The sequence below is a fragment of the Callithrix jacchus genome, chromosome 11 (genome assembly GCF_049354715.1).
Source record: "Callithrix jacchus isolate 240 chromosome 11, calJac240_pri, whole genome shotgun sequence".
NCBI lineage: Eukaryota > Metazoa > Chordata > Mammalia > Primates > Cebidae > Callithrix > Callithrix jacchus.
In genome coordinates this window covers 63,692,774-63,708,126 of record NC_133512.1, presented here as the reverse complement: position 1 = coordinate 63,708,126, position 15,353 = coordinate 63,692,774, and the positions used below count along the sequence as shown (strand labels likewise).

Genomic DNA, 15,353 nt, shown 5'->3' with positions numbered 1-15,353 from the left:
TCTTTATTGTAAAGAATTTTTCTTGATCACTAGATCCACATAGTACCAAAAGCATCTGATGATAACACAGTGAACTGACTGAATCTGATCAGAATTATAGTATTATGATCAAATGCACTGTGCATCTGACAATTACACTACAAACTGCATTGCAATGTGAACCAGAAGAGGTATTAAATCCATGATTTAACTATCTATAATTTATGCTCATAAGATTTATATCTTAACTATTCTTAAATGAAAATACCCATATTGATGAGAGTAAAAAGTGTTTCCTATTTAAGTGTGAATCAGAGAAGACAGTAAAATGAAGCAGGAATTATTTCATCTCTTTTCTAACATGACATCACCTTGAGAGGTAAGGTCATGATTTTCATGAAGTACCAGAATGTTTTATATGTAGTTTCTCTAGAAATTGAAATGTTAAATCATGTATGGGTAAATTATTTCTAATTAATTCATTCCATAGAACAAATAAAAAACATCCACATGTATCAGCTTGTCTATCCCTAAAATAAAACAGAAGGAAAAGTGCAATTTAGAAAATTAACAAGTTTAATATACATTAAACAAGGTGAACACATATATAAAGTAATATGTATGTTTCTTTTGTAGATAAACACATTACAGTAAACATAAACACCAGTTTCAAGACGCTGTTTGCATCTGGGTTGGGTAAGAAGGATTTCACTTTCTATTAAGAAAAGGTCGATAGAGATAGAAAATAAGTATTCTAGGGTAACTCAGGCAGGTCATAGAAAGTTAGTGTAACTGTATTTCAAATTTATATCTAACAATAGTATATGGTAGTCTGTATTAGCCCTTTCTTAGCAAAGAATGACTTTTAGAACTATTTTCTGAGTATATGTTCTATCTGAAGTTTGGTTAGAAAGAAAGTATAGCAGGACAATAAGCATTTTCTTTAAATAAATGAAATAATGTCTGTATCAAGTAAATGACCTTTCTTTAGTTTTTTTGTATGTTACTATCTAAGACCTTCTCATATATTTTCTACCTATCTTTGCATTATTTATTTGGTGGAAACATTTCTACAGAAATAAACCACTCTAGATTTAGTGATGCATGTAATCTAAGTGTAATTGTCTACAAATTCTGAGCTGTTTATATGTAATATAAAGTCCAATTTTAAAAGCTGATGTTCATACATGAATTACTCTATCATTAGTTCATGCATAGTTAATTATACTTAAGACTTTCAATACTTATTTGTAGTTACACTTTTTAAGGAACATTTTGTTTCTGGTCATCTGACTTTTAGGTTTACATTTCTTATCTATTCCAGTTTTCTAAATTATAAGTGTGTGTGTGTGTGTGTGCATGTATGTGTGTGTATAATGTATTGTCTCTGCTCCACCATCCCTAAAAATACAAATTCCATGTTGGTTGGAAGTGTCTTTGTTTTCTTTCTCTGTTTTATCTACAGAAGATAAAACCTACCTAAAATATAGGGTTGGTAGATGGGGACCACTTAGAAAACATATGTTGAAGCTTTGTGCAGTGGCAGTATCATAGCCAATGAGGTTTATCCGAGGCGCGATTATTGCTAATTGAAAACTTTTCCCAAAACCCTGCCATGACGACTTGAAATATAGTCAGTGTTGGCAATATTTGGCAGTCTCTATGGAGACTGAATCATAAAAATAAAAAAACATGTTGAAATATTGAAAGAGTAAAAAATGAATAGAAATGACTGATCTTTATTTGCAGTATACTTCAAATACATCTTGATCTCTTTAAAAGATGTAAAATGTATTATTTACATGCAATTATACATGTGCCTTTCATATTTATAGAAAAATATATATTATATAAATGTCAATGAAATATTTGTATATAATATTAGGAAATGGTAACATTTGACTAAACTTTAATAAAATATGGATATTTTTGTCAATCTAAAATATCAGGTATTAATGAAACACTTTTGATTTTAGAAATTTTTCCTAACATCTGTACAGTTACATCATTGAAAATGCATACTGTGGCCCTATGAAGACATTAAAATGTAATGAAGTAATCCAGCCAATATGAAAAAGAGTTAGTGAATATATTAAACAGGCTTTGATAGTTGATGCTTAAACTCATGAAGTAAGGGTCTTTTATACACTTTTATAAAACTTTTGTAGAAAAAGTTAGCATGAAGATAGTTTATAAGACAAATCAATACTCAAAAGACAAGCACCTTTGGGCCAGATGGATGATGATGTGAAAATAATTTAAGATAAGATTTTAAGGTTTCAAGTTTTCCCAATATTAATTTTGTAGGAAATTTTAATTTTTCTTAGTAGTACCAGTACATAGCTCATTGAAATGTTCTTCTAAAAAATAAATCAGGCAGTACACTGTAATATCTATTTCTGTGTTAATGAGTCATATTGAAAGGGTACTGATAAGAGAAAACCTTGGATTGTGTGCTCACAAAACGAAATAAATAGTTCTATAACATTCTCAAATAAAACAAACCTGTGCAGAGACAAACAGTATTGCTGACTCAAGAAAGCCTTACTGCTCAGAGTTGTCCTCAATTTTCTAAATATGATTTTAGATTAGTGATTGACTAACATTTTTAACAACGTAATTTTAAGTTGTATAGTATGCCCTGAAAAATGTAGTTTTGTTTATAAAATTCCTCCACAAGGCTGTGATGTCATATTCATTAGTTTTATTTATGCCCAGTTTTTTACTATGTATTAGAATGGATTCATCACCACCTAAGACAGTTATAATTGGCTCTAGACAAGATGGTGAGCACGTTCGTGCATAGCTTCCCTTACTTCCAAGGCTCAATCTATGAACAGCAATAACCACGAATGAGTATGTTTTCTAGGAATGATGCATTCTAGGATATGACCCATCCCTTTGTCATATTAGGATTATTTCCTAGTAATCTGACTAGTCACCTGTGTACATATACTATAAAGTTAGACAAGTAGCAGGGAAGCCCCTTACTAAGACACTGAGTGCATATATACTATTTATATAGCACATTTATAAATATGGTATACATGAAGTCTTGTTAGATCTCCAAACATTTAATTTACCCAACAACACTGTTATTCACATTTTGTAAAAACTGAAACTTATGAAATTTAAGCCATCTGTTGAAAAGGCACACTGTCAGGAAAGATCAAAACCATTCCACTCTAAGTCTCACAATGTTAACCAGATGTTACAATGAAGGTTCTACTTTAATAATTCTAAAGTGGTTTGAGTGGAAAATAAAATACAGTAGTAGCCTTATAGGGAAGATAAATTGTTTTCTTGATACGTTTATTAATGACAAGAATAATTACACAATGAAAAATTAAGGAGTTTATATTACCAAAATCAGGGTTTTGTATGAATTAAAATGCCACTGGTAAGTAGGTTTCAAGTAAAATAATAAATCCACTAGAACCAAAGAAAATGGGAGAGCTGGTAATAACCATGCAATTTAAGATGGGAAGCCCATTGTTAGTGGAACAAGGCTGAATCCAGATCAGAAATAAGAAAATTCAAGAAACAACCAATTTCAATATAGGATACTCAAGAACCTTAGAAGTTTATATAATCAAGTACTTCTGCAATTGAGGTTGAGGATGGCTGAAACATGAGAACATTTTGAGATTCTATTTAGGTTTAAGTGTGTGTGTGTGTGTGTGTATGTGTGTGTGTGTGACATATGTTTACAATTGAATACAGTCTGTTTATGAAATGCCAATAATGTCATTCATGACTGGTAAATATAGGATGAAGTCACTATAAGACAGAATGTATGTTGGTTTACATGAGAATATTCTGAGAGTTTTCATATTTTATGCAAAGTACCAGGAGTTCAACACAATGCACGGTGTCAGCGGAGAGCAACAAACCAAAGAAGTGCTGTACATCCGTGATGCAAATTCACCCAATTCTTCCCCCTTGCCACAGGCTTTGTGCTGGAAGTGTCATTGAGTTGTCTTTTCAAATCTTTCCATGACTAAACAGTCCCAACTCTTCTTTACATTCCCTTCTATGGAGATAGCTTTGTAATATTTTAGGTAAAACATATATTTATTAGAGTGCTTCATTATTTGATAATTTACTAAGTATTTAATGGTACTTGTAGTTTTCCTTAGAAATTGTTGCTGTTTTTGGCATTCTGGATTTTATTTTCATTGATATTAAGTAAGCTGTTTTTAATTTTATTTTTTCTTCATAATGCTATGTCTAATTTTGCAAGATGTGAAAAATTATAGCAGCATATAAATTATATTGTATGTACAACAAATAATATGTCTAAACTATTGTGGAAAGATTTTCCAGATAAACATAAAATTTTAAAAGAGTGATAAATATGTAATAGTATACATGGAGTGATTCCATTCCTATATAAAGGAAGCAAGATGAAACTATATATAGATTTGCTTTTGTTATCACCAAATAATATGTTTTTAAGAAAGTTCCAGGTAGATAAGACAATAGCAGAAACTTATTAATAGTTCTGTATATTTCAATATTTTCTCCTAAAACAAAATAGAAGAAGAAAAGAAAAGAATTCACTGAAACCATGCATTCAGCTTATGTTGAAAGTAGCGAATGCTCCAACTTAAAAATAACTGAAATAAAAGTTGGGGAGAAAAAAGAGAAGTCACCAAATCTTAGTGTACAATGTCTCTGGCTCCTGCCTTATTGCAAGACTTTACAGTGAAAAGAGAAGTCCATATGAAAGAGGAGAGTGGGGGTAAAGAAATAAAGAAAGGAAAGAAAAGTTCTAGGAAGAGAGAATAGAAGAGCTACCAATGGCCCTTAAAGTTATTCTTGAAACAAATGTCATTATCAGTGCATTAACTGTAATGGTGAAACATTTTAAAAGGTGTCCTGGAAAGATCACAGCATTATTTACAAAAAAAATTTAAAGTTCTCCCTAAGTGAAGTGGTAGTCTTTGAAACACACTGCATCTGAGGAAGGAAAAAAAAAGAAAAAGAAAAAAAAGAAAGCAGATGTACCAATTATGGAAAAGTAACGAAATTTAACTGACATTGTAAGATCTATTCCTAAATATCTTCCTGAAAAAAATAAAGACCTAAATCTACAACTTGAAAAGGCTAACAGGAGAAAATTAATTAGAATAATCAGTATTTACAAGTATTATAGTAAAGACATTAAATGTGGAGATAGAGATTTAAAAAATACTCAAGCTCTTCAGTTAAAATGATCAAATAATTTACAAGGCAAAAATAACTAGATTGATATTCAATTTTTTAAAAGCAACATTCAAAGCAATCCCATAATGTACTAGGATTTTCAAAAAAATTAGTAAAATAAAGTGTGAACCAAGTATTTTATATCCAGTTAAGCATTCCTTAAATAGAAAGATTACAGAAAAAGTTTAAGCACACAAAATTTAGGGAATTATCTACTAATGAGACCTTCTTAGAGAAAATTGAACAAGCTCCATCTGAACAAGAGATGCCTGGGGAAAACAGCGAGAGAACTAATAGTGAGCATTTTAATGTATGCAATTTAAATTTAATGCTAAAACAAATGTAAGGGTGAGGGTGGACTACTAATGCACAAGTTCCTTGTGTTGTGATAAAGTACATTTGTTTTAATGGAAGGAGAAAGGAAATATAAACAAGAAATTTGAATGTGCACATTGATTGTTGTATAGAAAATGGGTGGTAAAGGAACTCACTGAAAACTAACAAGCCAGATAGCAAAAAATAAGCATGAGAATTGGGAACAAAAAGCATTAAAAGGGCATGAGTCTAAAGGTAATGACTAGAACAGAGTTCAGTCCTTCCAAAATACACTAAAGAAAATTTGATCTTATTATATGGAAAAACTATCATAAAGTTATAACATAAAGCATATAATTGTAAAGCATTATGACAGAAATGAGACCAAACATATCAGGTATGTCAATAAATGTGAATAGCCTTAGTTCATGTATTAAAAGAAAAAATATTTTCAATTTGCTCACAAATGGAGACTTAACTATATGGATACATTTTATTAAAGAGGAAAACCTTTAAAAAGTGCCTTACAAAGGCAAAACGTTAAGGAATGGACAAAGATATATGAGGCAAATAGAAACAAGATAAAAGGGGTAACAATTATTTTATCAGACCTAGTATAATTTAAGTCCACAAGCTTAAAGGTAAAAGGAGACATTTTTAGAGCTAAAAGTTCGGTTGACACAAAGATGTTAATAAACTACAATAGTGAGGATAACGGAGAAAGTAACCCAATGAAACTACCATCTTTTGACTACCTAAAATAGGCACACAACATTACTGTAATTTAATTATTTAAGGTTTTTTTTAACACAAGGATATGGTATAATAATTCTGAGATTTGCATATTTGAGGATTGAGCAAATAAATACTTAAATTTTAATGATGAAAGTAAAAGTTATTATCATTGAAGAATGTAGTTGCATATAAAAAATAAAAAGGCCCTAAGGTATTGATTTGCCAACGACCAGTACCAGGAAGAACTTACTATTTTCTACATCAGTGACACTGTAGGAAAAAAAAAACACAACTATTTTCTTGATGTTGGGTTCTAAACACAGTCTTAAGAAAGAGAAAACAAGGCTGCTTACCAAAATGGTTGATTCCAAGACTGGGGCAAGGAAAGCACAAGTATGGAACATCTTCTGCAAGAAAGTAGAGATGGGTCAAAATAAAAAATGGGGCAGTTCCAAGAAACAAAACATCATTTTTGTGAGATTCATATATGTTTGTACTTGTAGTTATACTTCATACTCATTGCTGCATTAGTTTCCATTGTATGAATATACCAAAATGTATTTCACGCCTTCTGTTAATAGGCATTTGAATAGTTTCCAGTTTGGATCTATTAAAATTATGTTGCTATGAACATTTTGATAAACATGTACACATTTGTGTTTGGCATATTTTTATGAAAGGGAATGCTATGTCAGAGTAAATAAGTATATTTAGTTTTGATAGGTACAAGTAAACAATTTTCTAAAGAGGTTTTACCCATTTACTATCCTGCCATCAGTGTATGAATTCTAATTGCTCTATATTCTATCCAAACCTCACACTTTTCTGACTTTTTATATTGCCTATTCTGATTTTTAAAGAAGTCAGTAAACTATGGTCTATTATCTCAAGGAATGACTGTTGATTGGCAGCTCACCTCAGTGCAATTATACTCTGAAAGTCAGAAGGCAGTAGAAAATTTATCTTTAAACAGTTCTTCCAGCTTCTGTTCCAGACTTCTTGTAACCTATCATCAGCATAACCAATGATTTTATCAAAGCATTGGCAGATCACGTAACTTCTTACTTCAAAACTGTCCAACAGTTTTCTATCTTATTCTAAATAAATCGAACAACCCACCCCACAAATTCTTAATGTAATATAATGAGACCGTATGAATTTGTACCCTCTTATATTTCTGACCTTCTTTCCACCTCCTTGTATGGTCCCAGTCACCTAGACCTTTTATCTGTTCCTTGAACACACACCAAACATTCTCCTATCTCATGTTCTTTGCAGTCTGTTTCTTGGCATGAAAAACATTTTCCCCATATGTTCACATGGCTTCCTCATCAGGTCTTCTCTAAAACATATCAAACATCAATCTTCCTATCACTTTCTACCTTTTTTTTTTTTTTGAGACAGGCTGTCAACCAGGCTACAGTACAGTGGAGTGATTAGTGCTCACAGCAGCCTCAATCTTTTCAGTCTTCTGGGCTCAGGCAATCCTCCCACCTCAGCCTCCCAATTTACTGGGACCACAGTCACATACCACTCCAACTGGCTAATTTTTAAACAACTTTTGTAGAGGCAGGGTCCTTATGTTGCCCAAGCTGATCTTCAACTGCTGGTCTCAAGCAATCCTCCTGCCTCCACCTCAAAAAGTGCTGAAATTACAGGCATGAGTCACCAGGCCCAGCTACTTTCTATCTTCTTTGGTGTATTATTCTACTGCTTAGAATTATCCCCATGTAACATCTAAAGTTTACTTCTTGATATTATGCGTCTGTCTCCCTTTATTAGAACATATAGTCCATGAAGCATTTTTTTTTTTCAGTTTTTAAAATACACTACTGTATAGCTATGGGTTAGAACGACAGTATATAAAAAATCTTGAATAAATTAACACACAAATAAGTGAACAAAACCTAACAAAACATTGGTCTTTAATGTTTTAATATTATTTGTATAGTTTTACTTTTTCTTTGGATTTATACTACTTTGTGTTCATATTGATTTTTGGCTTGATGAATTTCATAAGTTTTGGGAATTTTTCATCTTATATTTCTTAAAACATAAATTTTTCTTTTTCTCTTTATTTTCTTCTGGAACTACAGTTACACATGGTTTAAACTTTTCTGCCATATTCCTTGTGTCTCTTTCATGTTTTGTATAATTTTTTTATTTTTAGACTTTCTCTGTATTTCTACCTGGGTATTTTCTATTTCTCAGTCTTCAAATTCACAAATCTTTTCTTCTCTTATCACTTAAATATCAACTTATATTCACTACATTTTTCATTTCTAGGAAGCATTTGCTTCCGTTTTTGTGGAATAAAATTATCTAGTGAAATTATCTTCTTACCTATTTTATTAAAATTGTTATATTTAAATCCCTTTTTGAAAATTCCAGTGTTTTGATCACTTGTGTGTTTGCCGCTTTATTTATGTTCTTGATTTTTGTCATTTGGTCCTTATTTCCTCTTAATTCTGATAAGTGTTTTAATTTATTGTGCATGAATAATAATGAAGACCCTAGATAATACTTTTTTCCCCCTCTATTGCGGATTTAATTTTTTTCCTATAGGCGGGTAAATTATAGGAAGCTTATCTTATCCCAGATCAGGTATGCCATTTGTAATAATCCCAGAGCTTAGCACTTTTGAAGTGAAACTCAAGTAAAGTCTTGACTTCTTACTATGGTTTTTCATTCTTGTCATGCTGGGATATCAGCTGGTCTTCTAGCAGCACTCAATATTCTGGAAACAGTGATTATTATTATTATCTCTTTGGAATCTCTTTTATGCTTTCTGAGCCCCTCACCTAATGCATGAACACTTTAAGAGTTGGTAAATAATTAAAGATAAAATTATGTGGATTATTTTGAGGTTACTTAATTTTATTTTCCCAATACTGACATTCCTGTAGTCCCCAATGCCTTTGTTTTCCCCTAATACATATAAACACAATTTAAAAAACTTTACCTAATTGCTTGTAGTTCATGCCAGGACAGTTAGTTTAAAACAACTTAGAATATATTTGCTAAATGTAAAATTTTATCTGAAGATACATATTGGATTAAATCTGCAGCTATTTCAAATAAAAGAAATCTGTGGGTCTGAACAATGGGAAAAGAAATTTCTCCTTTTATTTCAAGGCAACAAAATATTAATGACCAATACAAACACCCTTCTTTCATTGTTAGATTTTTTTAAATTTAATAACGGAAAAGGTAGTGATACCCAATAAGTATCATGCAAATTTTAAGTTCTTTTTTAACATAAGGTTGATTTTAAAAAATTATATTTGTTTCTCACTATATAAATATCTCTCTTTTTTTTCTTTTTCCAGAGTCTCATTCTGTCTCCCAGCTTGGAGTGCAATGGCACGATATCAACTCACTGGAACTTCCATCCCCTGGTTTCAAATGATTTTCCTGCTTCAGCCTCCAGAGTGTCTGGTATGACAAGCGTGAGCCACTACAGTCAGCTAGTTTTTGTATTTGCAGTGGAGACAGGGTTTTGCCTTGTTGGCTAGGTTGGTCTGGAACTCCTGACCTCAGATGATCCAAGCACCTCAGCCTCTGAAAGTGCTGGGATTACAGGTATGAGATATCTATATATAGATAAATATATCAGTAGATAGATATTTATCTATATCTATTATATAGATAGATAGATATCTTTTTCTTTGTAGTGAGAAGAATTGAATATTTCTAAAAAGAAAACAAGCAACCACAACAAAAAGAGTTTTTTGTGTGACCAGAAGTAACACAGAAAGGAAGACTGGCTACATAATTTTCAGGGCCCTGAGCAAAATAAAAATGGAGGTCCAATTTTTAAAAACTAAGAATTTCAAAATACCTATAGCAGAATATTAAACATATTTTAGAGATAGCACATATTCCTCCTTTATTTCTAAAACCTATAAATAGAAAACAACTTAAAAATTTCTCTCATTGTAATGTTCTAAGTGATTAGTGTGGTGCACCATGTGTATATAGCAGTAAACTTATCCACTGGGGAAAGCATTCCATGCAATAAGAACGTGTACATGAAGCGCTATCCTTTTAAAAGGATATGTTCACTGTGTAGAGAAACAACTTACACTGCTCTCAATATAGCAAAAAAAAAAAATGTTTCCTATGGTAACTATAATATATATCTTCTTAAGAGTTCTTCTGAGAGCTGCCATTTTTATGCATGGAGTCATTGTTTTTATTCTGTTATCAATACTTTATTCTGAGCCCAAACATTCACCAATGTTATCATTTTTTATGTCATGATACATTTATTCATAAAAATTATCTTAAATATAAAATCAGACAATGGAGCATTACGACTCCTCCGATTTGAAACAAATTTGACAAAAATATCTTCAACTATTACTTAATGATTAAAAAAATAGCTGGTTACTTAACACTCTTCCCATTCATCATGCTTTCTCATATTTTTGAAACTGCTTTTTTCTACTCTCTTGGCCTGGAATGTTTTTATCATCCTCATCTAACTGTCAATTCCTTGGCTATATCTTAGGATTTGGTTTAGACATAATTCATAAAGTTGGAACTGGCTGAGTAATGGCTGACTCTGGTTCCATAGCACCCAGTATCAAGGATTGATGGGCCATTTGATATAGAATACTAGACTGATGTGTCTTGTATTATCAGTACATCTGTTCCTCATGGGAGATTCCTGCTTTTGTAATTTTTGTATTCCTAGCATATAGTAGGTGTTCAACAAATAACAGTTTGACCAAACTGACATAAAATACACCAATTTTGTTTGTAATTTTATTCATCCAACATTTCTTCACTACCTAGCACTTTTCAGACAGTGTACAAATACCAGTGAGAAAGACAGATTTGGTTACTGTCCTTACAGAACTCAAAATACCAGCAACGAAGATTAAAAAGGATAAAGAACTCTACTGCGGTCATTGCTATAAGGAGAGGATAGGGTATTAACAGTCACGTAACAATGATCCTAGGATTCAAAGATTACTTAGCATAAAATGATGTTGCTAAACAGATATCTTTAGTATTTGTATTAAAAATTATCAAAAAGATTGTGCAGATGATCTTGTTAAGCCTGTGTTCTTTGTTCTTAGTGATGTCATCCCCTTTTCAATTTTAGATTTTATTTATTTTAAATGTATATTATTGACGTGCTTTTCAATGAAACATGTTTACTCTATATCGGCTCTGTTACAAAACTACATTCCAATGTTAGTATAAAGAAGAATAACTTGAAGTTATAAGTGACATAGACTCTATGATTATCTTATCCAGTACTGTAATATTTATACCTTCATTTATATATTTGCATACCTATAGATGATTTATTTGTTTTCAAATCTGACTTTGCTTAGAACACATATCATAAGTGTGCTCATTTTTACTACTAGGGCATAATTTATATTAAAAACTGTCATCTTCATATGTAAAAGGAGCATACACTGTCGACCACCAACAATTTCAGAACAGAAATAGCATCTGGACAGACATGTAAATGGGAAATGGTGATTTTTGGTTTCTACACTTACTATTGTTTGTTATCTTATATCATTCAAACACACGTTGCATAGCCATGAGTAATTTTAGTAACTCAATCTTACTTATTTTGGAGAAACTGTTATTCACCTTTGGAAAATTAACTTTTTTTCATCAGCCATATTGCTCAAGATGTTGACACATTTTCCATCTTCATGAAGAAAATATTTGGACCCCTCCTATGCATTATTAGCTTCCAATTACAAGTTTATAAGTTATAGTAAATTATTAACTAGTTCAAAATTATAGTGAAGCAAAGTCCTCCAAAAAAAGGAAGAAAATTCCAATTTTTAGCTACAATAAGATGCTCCACATGAATTGAACTACCTTCTGTGCAAACCTGTAAGTGTTCTCTATGAGTTAGTAGTTAACTAATTAACTATAAGTAATTACTAGTTATGATACTAGTTACTAGTAGTTGCTTGTTAGCTATTACTAACTAGTAACTATTAATAACTGTTAGTAGTTACTAGTTAACTAACTAGAGAGTTGTGGCCTTGGGATAAACTTAAAGTCTTCAAATTCTAATACTTAAGTTTACTTCAAATGTGGACTTCTAAGTTGTTTATTTTTCAGTAGATACTATGAACAACTTATCCATTACTTTTTCTCAGCTTTCTTAAAAGACTGAGACCACAGATGAATAATTTCCTCTCCCTTACCCACTGGAGCAGGTAGAAAACTACCAAATGTGCATACTCTGGCCTTTGATCATGGAACACTTAGGACACAATTAGTTTAGAAAAAGAAATATATTCAAAGAAGCTAAGATGATTCCTTCCTGAGAGCAAATGAATATATAGCAAGTTAGTTTTTCTACATTAATTTACAAGCCTACATGGGCATGGATCTCAAATGACATATCTCTGTTAAAATTTTAATATGTGGCAAAATCTTCTTAACAGTGATAAAACATCCTCAGAAGAAATTACTCACATGTGGACGTATTAGTCCCTGTACCCATATCTGAGCTATAAACAATGTAAAGAAATAGTCTCTATGAATAAAATAGAATGAAAAAAATACAACCTACACAAAAATGTAAACTATTTGTAAAACATCATGTTCTAATTTATTGTAAATTTTGAAAATCTCTAGTAGAAATTATTATTCATATCAATTTTGCTTTCAGTCTCCAGAGACAGAAAAAATAAAAATCACAGAAAAAAATAACCTTGAGATAAAGTTCAGATTTCTGGAGGATAAAATTAATACTTCAGATTTTCTCCTGGAAATTTGTACTTGTATTTTCTTTCTAAGCATATCAATTTGTTGAAATCTGTACTTACTCATAGATCTGTCTATATAATTTGCAGGGCTCAGTGCAAAATAAAATCTCCACGTTAAAGAATTATTAATATTGACAAGACAGCAACAGCAGAGTGTTAATCCAAGCATGGTGCCATCTTAGTGTTGGGCCCTGTGTGATTCTGAGGTTACATAACTAAGGAGTTGGCCATGCTTACACTTTCTCTTTATAGCTGCTTCTCATTCTGTAACTGCTTCACATTTATTCCCCTATTTCCATTTCAAAATCATATTTGGGCTTACTCCAAAGCATATGAATATTTATTTAAAATACTGAACGTGGTCATAATTTTTAATATGAAAAAATATGTTCTTAAATATTGGTAATTGAGTTGTTGGTCGGCATGTATAGTCAAGAAAATTATTCTCGGCTGATTCACTATAAATACTGCGTGAAGTAAAACCAATGAAAATCATTTTTGGTTAATTGGTATCAATTGCCCTTGTATTGATTTATTTAGATAAAGTCATTTAATGTTTGTAGTGTGTATTGATTATAGCGCGGTGGCTCAAGCCTGTAATCCTAGCACTTTGGGAGGCCAAGGTAGGTGGATCAAGAGATCGAGACCATCCTGGTCCACCTGGTGAAACCCCGTCTCTACTAAAAATACAAAAAATTAGCTGGGCACAGTGGCGCGTGCCTGTAATCCCAGTTACTCAGGAGGCTGAGGCAGGAGAATTGCCTGAACCCAGGAGGCGGAGGTTGTGGTGAGCCGAGATCGCGCCATTGCACTCCAGCCTGGGTAACAAGAGTGAAACTTCGTCTCAAAAAATAATAATAATAATAATAATAAAATAATTTGTATCTAATACTGTTGTAGTGTGGGCTAAGCTTTGCTAAGTACCCATTGAAAAATTGAGGCCAATAAAATGCAATGAAGAAGTGAGCACTACCACTCAAATTTGATTATAAGTGGAACATTTGAGAAAATTGTTATTTAAAGTTCCCTATTAAAAATTACATTTTTTCTTATTTTAAAATTCACATAAGAAAGCAATTATAGTGTGGTTAAAAATAAGTTATTGCCTATATATTAGATATGTTTGTAGTAACTTAATCTCATAATTAAAATATCAAAAAAGAGGTCTGTTGGGGGGCTAGGGAAGAGACAGTGGGAGGGAGGGTGGGGAGGGATAACGTGGAGAGAAATGTCAGGTATAGGTAATGGAGGTATGGAGCTTTCCATGAATGTACCTATGCAACAATCTTGCATGATCTGCACATGTACCACAGAAATTAAAGTACAATCAAAAACAAGATGAATATGTATCATGCATTAATTTCTTTTTGTGACATTTAAAATATAGCAATGTGTATATGCATAGTAGAAAATAAAACAGTACTAAAGAAACCATTATTTAATGGAACAGTTTCACCCCTGCCCAGTGCCAAATCCCAGAAAACCTTTTTGTTATCTCTAAATAATTAAATAGCATGTTCTATGGGTCTTTAAATTTATCAGCATTAGAAATTATTTCCTGACTTATAACAGCTAAGACATTGATCCATATTCATCATTCCTTATTTCTACTAATTCTTCAACCTCTATTTTTTGTACTGTTTCAGATTATATCTCCTTATTTGACTCTCAGATGTTAATTTTTCTTTTCCTCAACTTCTTTTTTCTGAGAGTTACAGCTTTATGTTTTCTAGGTTGATAAAATTTATGTGGGTGAATATTGAAGTTTTCCAAACAAGGTGAAAGCTAATAAATAACTGACTTTTAACCAAGTCACTTGCATAGCTAGTAGTATGTTGATAACAAACTTCCTTTCCTGTAGGTTTAATTTCATATATCTTACCTACTAAAGAATGCGATTCACATCTTGTTGAAATGGATTCTATTTTCTTATACTTCACTAAGAGCAAAAAAGTATGGTTTGATATGGTAATTTTATATTTGGATCATGTTTGTCTTACTTTTATTTTCCCAGAATTTCTAATCTTCTTTGCTTTGTCTTTATTGAATGAAATAGTGTGAGCTTCTTTAGCATACCCACATTCTATTCCATATATTCCTTTTCATTCAATATGTTTTTTTCTTCAAGATTGATTTTTGGAGGTTACTCTACTAATAATGTTCTAATATAGACCTCTTTTTTATAAGTTCTGCTTTTTTGCTCACAAAGCAAGTTGCCATTTCATGCTCCTGAAATCCCAGATTAATTTCATTATTGTTGGTATAGCCATTCTTTATTTTTACTTATAACCCATCTTCTCCTTATTTCTATGTCCAAACAACATTTTCCAAAAATGAAGGTAATAAGAAATAATAAAG

At 31.6% G+C, this 15,353-nt stretch overlaps 1 long non-coding RNA gene and 1 other non-coding gene across 2 annotated transcripts; both read left to right on the top strand.

Annotated features, from left to right (window-relative positions):
• The first annotated feature begins 610 nt into the window (after positions 1 to 610).
• On the top strand, positions 611 to 14,329 carry LOC144578269 (uncharacterized). Its single transcript, XR_013523736.1, has 2 exons — positions 611 to 675; positions 9,567 to 14,329. It is a non-coding gene; the product is annotated as an uncharacterized LOC144578269 (long non-coding RNA).
• LOC118144060 (U4 spliceosomal RNA) lies at positions 1,508 to 1,648 on the top strand. The gene has a single exon (XR_004728509.1). It is a non-coding gene; the product is annotated as a U4 spliceosomal RNA (small nuclear RNA).
• Positions 14,330 to 15,353: the final 1,024 nt, after the last annotated feature.